General features: G+C 41.2%; 2 pseudogenes across 1 annotated transcript; one reads left to right on the plus strand and one right to left on the minus strand.

Moving 5' to 3' along the window:
* The first annotated feature begins 3,086 nt into the window (after positions 1–3,086).
* On the plus strand, positions 3,087–4,888 carry LOC105808800 (annotated as a pseudogene). Its single transcript, XR_001137402.1, has one exon. The product of XR_001137402.1 is annotated as an RNA-binding protein 39 pseudogene (transcript).
* Positions 4,889–5,193: 305 nt separating this feature from the next.
* LOC105808809 lies at positions 5,194–7,596 on the minus strand (annotated as a pseudogene).
* Between the last annotated feature and the right edge of the window lie 1,806 nt (positions 7,597–9,402).

Genomic DNA, 9,402 nt, shown 5'->3' on the forward strand with positions numbered 1-9,402 from the left:
GATGGGATCTTGCTATATTGTCCAGGCTGGTCTCAAACTCCTGGTCTCAAGCAATCCTCCTCCCTTGGCTTCCCAAAGTGCTGGGATTACAGGTGTGAGCCACCATGCCCGGCCAACTGTCACTTTTGATGATTGCTTTATAATCTGTCACATCATCAAGCCATAATTTATTTATCCCTTTTCATTATGTTGGACATTTAACTTGCTTCTGGTTGTTTGCTGTTCAAATACTGCAAAGAACATCTTAGTAAATATATTTTTCTCTTAAATTTAGGCCATTTTATAAGTATTAGATGAGGGAGAAACTCTTTTAACATTTTGGTATTTCCTTTCTAGTCTTTTTATTAAGCATTTTAAACATGATTAGAATGATATTGTACTGTAGCTCCTCTTTATCCTTGAGGGATATGTTCCAAGACCCCTAGTGGAAGTCTGAAACCATGGACAATACACAACCCTATATATATGCTATGTTTTTCCTGTACATACATGCCTAGGGTAAAGTTTAATATATATATTAGGCTCAGTAAGAGATTAACAACAATAATATTAATTAAATGGAACAGTAACAATGTATTGTAATAAAAGTGATGTGAATGTGATCTCTCTCTCTCTCTCTTTTTCAGAATGTCTTATTGTACTGTACTCACCTATTTGTGGACCATGTTTGACTGCAGGTAACCAAAACCTTGGAAGATGAAACTGTAGATAAGGAGGGAAATACTCTCTATATAACTTTTATCTTACCCTTTTTCTTAATAATATTTCATAACTATTCTTAGGGTCACATATTTTATAGATGTGGTTAGATCAGAATTTAAAAGCCTGTTTAAGGCTCTTACTACATATTATCAAGTGCATTATCTTTTCCCCTACAAACTGACAGTCTGAAACACAGACATTAGGCTTTTTCAAGGATTTTTCAACTGAGAAGCTCTGGGCTTGGGTTCCTCACTCCCATTTCAGTCCTGAGTAGAATTGCTTGACCACCTTGCTCTTGCCTCTGCCAAGGGAAGGAGAGTCTGAGAGGAGGGAACGTGGGAGAGACTGGGGCATCTTTCTCCACCCTAGCTGCTCCTGTCCATTTAAGAGCCCAGCCCATGTTCCCATCTTGTCCTAACCCCCTTTTTTGTTTGTTTTTTATTAACATTTATTAAATGTCTCCCTAAAGGTCCTGGATGACACTGAGACTTGTAATTAGAACCGAGACATACACGCAAGAATGGCATATATCCAAGTATCAGCTCATTAGTTCAAGTCTAACATAATTTTCCCTTGAACTAGAACCTCATATTAACTGGAAGTACTCAGTGGCACAACATCCCCTAATTTAAAGATTTTAAAAGAAAAACATAATCAGAAGACTCAGTTTTCAAAGTCATGGTTAAAGGCCAACAAATTAGCTGGAAGGGAGGGATGAAAAATAATCAATAATAAATAAAGGCACAGAGTCCTCTGCCAAAAAAGCAGATCCTTGCAGTTCCAATCTCTTCCCACGAGATGAAGGCACTCTCCTGCCACCCTCAAAGGGAGGTGAAAAAACAACTTCTATTTGTTTTTACTGTGTATTTCAGGGGTATGTGGGTGTTTTGTGCTTGTTTTTACACTTGTACAGTTTACATTGCTTGACCCCTAAATAACACTTTTAAGATTAAAACAGCCATATTAAAGAGTATTTATATACTTCCACCATGCAAACAAAGCCTTTTTAATATTGAAAATTTAAAAAAATGTGAATTTTTAATCACTAGGAATGTAAATTTGACCATCTAAACTTATAAACGCTGATTAATATATAAGCAATTATTTCATTTATAAGTGCTGTTTTTGGTCCCCTAACAAATCTAGCACTGCCATGTAACAAAGGTTTTACAATTCAGAGATATAAAAATATCAGCTTTAAAATCTGAACTGTACTGTATGCACATTAATATTTGCACCATTAAATTAGGAATACACTTAAGTCTATGAAATACTAAATGATACATAGCTTTTCTCAATCCATAGCTGGAGCTAATACAATGCAGTGTATACCTGTCTAATGAGGGTTGGGAGGGGACAAGTTGACTTCGTGCAATAGTTAGCTAGGTCAGTGTGACAACAAGCATTACCTCAAAAGACAGATTGATCAGGAACAAGCCAATCTGACTGACATGAATGACTATTGCTTTACAAAATTGGCCGGAGTTCTCCATCTTATAAAATCAACATCCCTGTCCAATCACCTTGAGATGGTTACTCAAGTTGTTAGAGCCGGTTCCCCTCGGCCCCAGGAACAGAGAGGCAGAGTCACCAAGGCTGCAAATGGCAAAGGAGTTTATTGGCTAGCTCGAGCTAGAGTCCAAGTCCCAGAGCACCAACGCAGTGGCCTCCCTATGAACCAGGACCCCGCCCCGGGGTAAAAGTGAAGCTTTTATACTTTCTTTTGCACACGACACACTGGTGGCACACGACACGCAGGTTCCACACGACACGCTGGGCACACCATCCCCCCTCCCCTCTTAGTCCATTGGTTCTTTTGAAAGTGGCTGATTGTTTTGACTCCTGATTGGTTGGCTCCAAGCCCTAGGATTTTCAATTTTCGAGCTGGCGCCAGCTGTGGTCTGCATTTCGGTGTCAGGGAAACTGAAACTTAGGCCTATTCCAGGAAATTCAGCTTGTCATGGAGTCACTCCTGCTCTTACTCCTATATTTAACAAACAACTAAAAGCAAGCATGGTTACAGAAGCAAATGGCATCAGTTAGAATCAACGAGAACACATTTTTCTAATCTCAGACAATTTGTTCCACATAAAACAAAGTACATTCTCCTACTATCAATTCCTGTCTTTCAAAGTATTCTCTTGAGGATTGGAGACCAAAGCAGCTATACAGAACTGTAATGCAGGAAGTAGCGGCCGCCATTTCAAGGAGCTTGCCCACGCTGTCGCAGGGGTGGATCCTGAGCTGCCCAAGCCACCGTCCTGCTCTCCCGCGCGGGCTCCTCTAATCCCATTGTTTCTTTTAGATTCGCTCGGGCCTAGCCGCCCTCAGAGCCCGATATTCGGGCTGGGCGGTACCGCGGCCTGGGCCTAGGGGTTAACAGTAGCAGCAGCAACAGCGGCAGCAGCAGTCGTCGCGGTCCCTTGTTGAATACGAGCACCACAGGCACCTGAAAGCCCACACAGGCGTTTAGAGAAAATGGCAGACGATATTGATATTGAAGCAATGCTTGAGGCCCCTTACAAGAAGACTTGCCTAATGATATCTCACCTCTACTCCCATGAATTCACCTTTGATTCCAGTGTGAACTGTCAATCACAAGGATGAGAACAAGTTGAGCAGTGCTAACGGCCATGAAGAACGTAGCAAAAAGAGGAAAAAAAGCAAAAGCAGAAGTCGTAGTCATGAACGAAAGAGAAGCAAAAGTGAGGAACGGAAGTAGAGACAGAGAAAGGAAAAAGAGTAAAAGCCATGAAAGGAAGAGAAGTAGAAGCAAAGAAAGGAGCCGGAGCCGCTCAAGAAGTTGAGATGGCAGGTTCAGAGGCTGCTACAGAAGTCCATACTCCGGACCAAAATTTAACAGTGCCATCCGAGGAAAGATTGGGTTGCCTCATAGCATCAAATTAAGCAGACGGCGTTCCCGAAGCAAAAGCCCATTCAGAAAAGACAAGAGTCCTGTGAGGGAGCCTTTTGATAATCTAACTCCCGAGGAAAGAGATGCAAGGACAGTTTTCTGCATGCAGCTGGCAGCAAGAATTTGACCAAGGGATTTGGAAGAGTTTTTCTCTACAGTAGGAAAGGTTCGAGATGTGAGGATGATTTCTGATAGAAATTCAAGACGTTCCAAAGGAATTGCTTATGTGGAGTTTGTTGATGTTAGCTCAGTGCCTCTAGCAATAGGATTCACTGGCCAACGAGTTTTAGGAGTGCCAATCATAGTAGAAGCATCACAGGCAGAAAAAAACAGAGCCGCAGCAATGGCAAACAATTTACAAAAGGGAAGTGCTGGACCTATGAGGCTTTATGTGGGCTCATTACACTTTAACATAACTGAAGATATGCTTCGGGGGATCTTTGAGCTTTTTGGAAGGATTGAAAGTATCCAGCTTATGATGGACAGTGAAACAGGTCGATCTAAAGGATATGGGTTTATTACATTTTCAGACTCAGAGTGTGCCAAAAAGGCTTTGGAACAACTTAATGGATTTGAGCTAGCGGGAAGGCCAATGAAAGTTGGTCATGTTACCGAATGTACAGATGCTTCCAGTGCTAGTTCGTTTTTGGATAGTGATGAACTGGAAAGGACTGGAATTGACTTGGGAACAACTGGTCGTCTCCAATTAATGGCAAGACTTGCAGAGGGTACAGGTTTACAGATTCCACCAGCAGCACAGCAGGCTCTGCAAATGAGTGGCTCTTTGGCATTTGGTGCTGTGGCAGATTTGCAAACAAGACTTTCCCAACAGACTGAAGCTTCAGCTTTAGCTGCAGCTGCCTCTGTTCAACCACTTGCAACACAGTGTTTCCAACTCTCTAACATGTTTAACCCTCGAACAGAAGAAGAAGTTGGATGGGATACAGAGATTAAGGATGATTGAAGAATGTAATAAACATGGAGGAGTTATTCATATTTATGTTGACAAAAATTCAGCTCAGGGCAATGTGTATGTGAAGTGCCCATCAATTGCTGCAGCTATTGCTGCTGTCAATGCATTGCATGGCAGGTGGTTTGCTGGTAAAATGATAACAGCAGCATATGTACCTCTTCCAACTTACCACAACTTCTTTCCTGATTCTATGACAGCAACACAACTACTGGTTCCAAGTAGACGATGAAGGAAGATGTAGTCCCTTATGTACATAGCTTTTTTTCTTTCCTGAGAATTCATCTTGAGTTATCTTTTATTTAGATAAAAATAAAGAGGCAGGGGTCTACTGTCATTTGTATACGATTCCTGTTACCTTGAAAAAATAAAAATGTTAACAGGAAAAAAAAAAAAACTGTAATGCACCCAATAGGTACCATCCAAAGAGGATAAACAGGAAAAATTATATCTTTCAAATGTTAGTCTGACACTGTAAACAGTTGGGTTCTCATTTACATGGGTGAAACACTTTAAACTATTTTAATCACTTTCCTGTGGAAGAAAAAAATATGATTCCAATGGTTAATGACTAAATTTTAAACAACTGGTCTCCATACCTACTACATCAAGAAATTAGACAGTTTTTATATTTGTGTCCCTTTTTCTTCTTGGATTTACTTGTCCCCTGACCAAACTGATGGGCAGGGAGTGCAGAAGTTGGACTAGAAAGGTTGTCTGTATAGAAGGTATATCTCTATGGCTGGGGTTGAGGGATTGGTTGTCTAAGAAAATATCCTTTTTCTGAGTCAGAAGAGGAGGAGGAAGGGAGGAACACCAGGAATCCCAGAAACCTATTTACCCCCAGAGCTCTGCAGTGCATGATCAGAAGCGGATGGTCATACTGTATGTAGAGATCAGCATTCTGGATGTATGCTTGGATCTCCCGGGCACTTTTATTCCATTTAACTCACTTGTAGTTATTGGGGATGCAAAGCTGTAGTCTGTCCTGGGGAGAAAATTTTCTGTCTGTAACAATATTCAGTGTATTGTCAGAGTGGGAGTTTCTACTTCTCCCTTGGACATGGTTATGAGACCTGGATCCCTTCTCTTCAAAATGGTAGACCCAAATCCTTTCACTCATTGGAGGGTGCTTGATTTCGATGCCGTGTATTTTCCATTGTCAATGACATCATCTGAAAACATGACCTGCTATGGTCTGGATTGAGACTTGGATCATCTGAGTATTGGCAGATGTACTAGTTCCTCTTTACAAATTATTTTTTTTCTGAACACAACTCAGAACTTAGACTCTTTAAGGACTCTGCACTCATGTGCAGTATAGAAGAGTTCAACGTTCCCATGTTGCTTGTTTTGTCACAATCTTCTGCCTCCATTTCCTCAGACAAAATCATCATGACCTCTGCTGGCTGTCGCCATCCACTGAAGCCACTGTGATATTAGACAAAGCCAAGAATCCATAGAATCCTGAACACGTTCATCTGGTTTCAAGTCTGTCAAACACTCCAGGGAATATTCATACCCCTGTGTTTGATCATGATTATATCCTGAAGCTCCATGGGCCAGATCCAATTCCTGGAGCCTTCTACTGCTTGCAGAATTGACCAGTCCATCTTGTGACTGTGCCCAATACATATCAGATCAGTAATTTTTACTTGCAAAGCTCTGGTTGTTTCGCTTTAACTTGATCTTACTTTTAACCGGGTTATCAAATATCCATTGCTGGTTGGCTCAAATATCCATCTCATTGGGCTTCTGCCGAAGAGGCTTTTATCACCAAATTTGAGGAGGAGCTGTGTCGTATAATCTTCATGGTCAGCCCATTTTTGACGGTCTTCTGGGGTTTCATGCTCTACACTGCCTTTCCAAAATTCTTGTTCCTTGCTTGGAGAGACTAGGATCATCCAATTTCCAAGAAAGGGTGTTGTCAGCACTACCTGAAAGGCCTGGAGACTTGTATTTCAGAGCAGCAAGAGAGACTGTATGGACTGCTTTTGACTATTTTATACTTTTTCTGGTGTTTCTTGATGGAACTGACTGAAAGGCAGAATTGGAAGAATTAGAGGCATGGGTATCTTTACCAAGGCTACATGTTTTGAGCAATGAATCTGATTTTGTGTGGGAAGAAAGAGACATCCCAACAAAAAGGATTTACACCAGGCACAAGAAAAGCATGCTTCTGTACCATGCCAGTGCTGCCTGTTATAGGTCATCTGCACATGGTCAACACCAATATGTTCCCATAGGTTTCACAGCACTCTGCATAGACAGACTCAAAACAGCCACAGCAGCATAGGTGACCATCCTTTATGATAGATACACCTTGTCCTCCTGGGACCGTTTCATGCTCAAGGCAGCAGAAGTATTTCATGTGCCAATGGCGACTCTCAGTTTCTGTGCACACAATAACAAAATTATCTCAGCACATGCTGAGCACCAGCGGTTGAGCAATTCAGTGTGGCACCTGCCACAGTGAATTTTTCCATCCTGATAAAAAAAGATGAGGTTGACCAGCAACTCTTTGCATGTGAAACAGACAAAACAGAATGGGTGCCAGCACATTCCATGGCTCCCTTTAGAGACAAACACTGCAATTCTCACCTTGATCTTCAACCCGTACTGCACACACATGGCGTCTGTTCCTGCTCTGGACAAAAAGTTTAATCATTCCTCTCCCAAGTGCTTCTTTCTGCTGCTAAGCACTGAGCACTTACAATTCTTTTCTCTCCTCTTCATTCAAAGACATATAATATCACATCTCATTATCATGTGGTGGCAACTGGTAAAAAGTCTTTTAATCCGATGTTTCTCTCCAGGGCTGATAACATAAGGAAAGTTTTCCTCTGGTAAGCAAGCAAAAGAGAGCTGGATCTTCTCTGGTCTAAGGCCAGATCAGAGGGACCCAGGAGTACTTCTCCAGTGCACAGCCAGAATCATCATCATCTGATACGGAACTTCTCTGACACCCAAAGGCAAATTTGCTTAGCTTGGACTCCATCTCCAAAGACATGATATTAATAATAAAGTTAAAAAGCCAGCTTGTCAGTCACAGGACATCAAACAGTGGCTGCTCTGTCTGCCCACTCGATTCTCAGGATCCTTAGTGAGTGGAGCCACTGAGATGCCCTTAACCTCTAAATCTTGAACTCTTTTTCCTGGAAGCAGTGGGTTGATATCGAAAACTCACTGGGTTCTGGAGTCACAGAGAACTGGGTTCAAATCCCAGTTCTGGTACTTACTAGTTGAGTGAGGTTGTGCAATTGTAATCTCTCAGAACCTCAACTTCTATGTCTTATATATTTCTATAGCATGATAATAGGGATGTAGTAAGAATTAGATGAGAGAAACAATGTGAAGCATAGGGCCTGGCATATACCTTGTATTTAACAAATGGTGGTTGTCTTCTATTCTATTTTTCTGTTATGCATGAACTAAACTAGCCTGGTGTTGCCATCTCCAGTGAGGCACTGGGATCACCATTCTCATAATTGAGTATGATTTGGGGGAGAAGAACACCACAGCCTCTCCAGGCCTTTGTACATGTTGTCACTGAGCCTAGAGTAGTGATTCTCAAATTTTTACAGTTCATCAGAATCGCCTGTAGGATTTGTTAAAACAGATATTGCTGGGCCCCAAACCTAGAATTTCTGACTCCATAGGTCTGGGGGAGGGTCTGAGAATTTGTATTTCTAACAAGTTCTCAGTCGATGCTGCTGCTGCTGATCTGAAAGCACATTTTGAGAACCACTGGTCCAGAACATTTTACTACTCTTCCTATCCTCTGACTAACTCCTACTCATCCTTTAGGTCTCAGATTTGATTGTATTTCTTCCATAACGTCTTTGCTGAGGTCCAAATTAAGCATTCATCTTCTGTGCTTTCAAAGCTCCCTGGATTTGCTCACTCACAGGACTTATCACAATGCTCGGTAATTGTCTTGCTTCTTGTCTGTATCCCCCACAAGACAGTAGCTACTTTGGAAAAGGGACCATATCTGCCCTATTCATGGCTATATCTCTAGCCCCTTGCTAGTCATCAATTTATCTATCATACATTGAAATAAAATATTTAATTCTTTAACATATCTGCAGCTTAAAACAGCGAATAGATGTTAAAGACTTATTAATTCATTTGCCAAGAAGATTTGTTAAATAATGTTTTGTATGCACAGGCTGTGTGACTTGTTTTGAACAGTAGGTGCTTATGATCTGGTATTTTGAGCCTATTTCTGGGATCTTGACTCAATTTCTTTTCTTTTCTTTCTTTCTTTCTTTCTTTCTTTCTTTCTTTCTTTCTTTCTTTCTTTCTTTCTTTCTTTCTTTCTTTCTTTTTTTTGAGACAGAGTCTTGCTCTGTTGCCTGGGCTAGAGTGTAGTGGCGTCATCATAGCTTGCTGCAACCTTAAACTCCTGGGCTCAAGCCATCCTCCTGCCTCAGCTTCCAGAATAGCTGGGACTACAGGCGCATGCCGCCACGCCTGGCTAATTTTTTCTATTTTTTGTAGAGACGGGGTCTCGCTCTTGCTCAGGCTGGTCTCAAACTCCTGAGCTCAAACGATCCACCTGCTTTGGCCTCCCAGAGTACTAGGATTACAGGTGTGATCCTAGTGCCTGGCCTCAATTTTGTTTGTTATTTTTTCCTGATTTTTGCCCCATATTAAATGTTTTTCGTAATTACATTTATTTAAATTGTCACTTGTGTTCTTGCTGGCCTATTCTTTTATTAAAATTCACCATGGAGTTTTAGTTTTCTGAAATATCTTATAGTATTTTAATTATTATCTCTTGCAATCTGTATCTAAACTTCAAGTAAAATGT

This window comes from Propithecus coquereli, unplaced genomic scaffold (genome assembly GCF_000956105.1).
Source record: "Propithecus coquereli isolate 6110/MARCELLA unplaced genomic scaffold, Pcoq_1.0 Scaffold10, whole genome shotgun sequence".
Taxonomy (NCBI): Eukaryota; Metazoa; Chordata; class Mammalia; order Primates; family Indriidae; genus Propithecus; species Propithecus coquereli.